Consider the following 375-nt stretch of genomic DNA (forward strand, 5'->3'; position numbering starts at 1 on the left):
TGGTTAAGTCGTCTCCCTGGACTCTCCATGTACTTCGCATGCTGCGTGCACCTTCTAGAATTAGTGTGGACACTGGCTGGGCTCATACTTACTGCGTAGGTTGCAGACCCCAAGTGCTTCTGCAAGGGGCTCTGCTTCTCCTCGTAAGAGTGGCACAGGCTGGCCACATGCTCTGGGGGTAGAATGGAGGAGCTCTGGAGGTAGCAGGTGGGAGCTGGGCATGGGTTCCTGGCCCAGACAGGGAAGAGTACACCATAGGGTCACAGGGCCTGGCCCTCTGTCTAGCAGCCCTTGGCCCACAGGCTGCCCAGCTGCCCACCCACAACCCATACTTTTGGGCAGCCCCAGCTGCTGCACTTCACTGGACACCCATCC

The 375-nt window shown here is 59.2% G+C and overlaps 1 pseudogene; it reads right to left on the reverse strand.

Annotated features, from left to right (window-relative positions):
- Window positions 1-375, reverse strand: part of LOC105539783 — a 7,902-nt pseudogene that overhangs the window by 3,114 nt on the left and 4,413 nt on the right.

Source organism: Mandrillus leucophaeus, unplaced genomic scaffold (genome assembly GCF_000951045.1).
Source record: "Mandrillus leucophaeus isolate KB7577 unplaced genomic scaffold, Mleu.le_1.0 Scaffold2099, whole genome shotgun sequence".
In the NCBI taxonomy this organism is placed as follows: Eukaryota; Metazoa; Chordata; class Mammalia; order Primates; family Cercopithecidae; genus Mandrillus; species Mandrillus leucophaeus.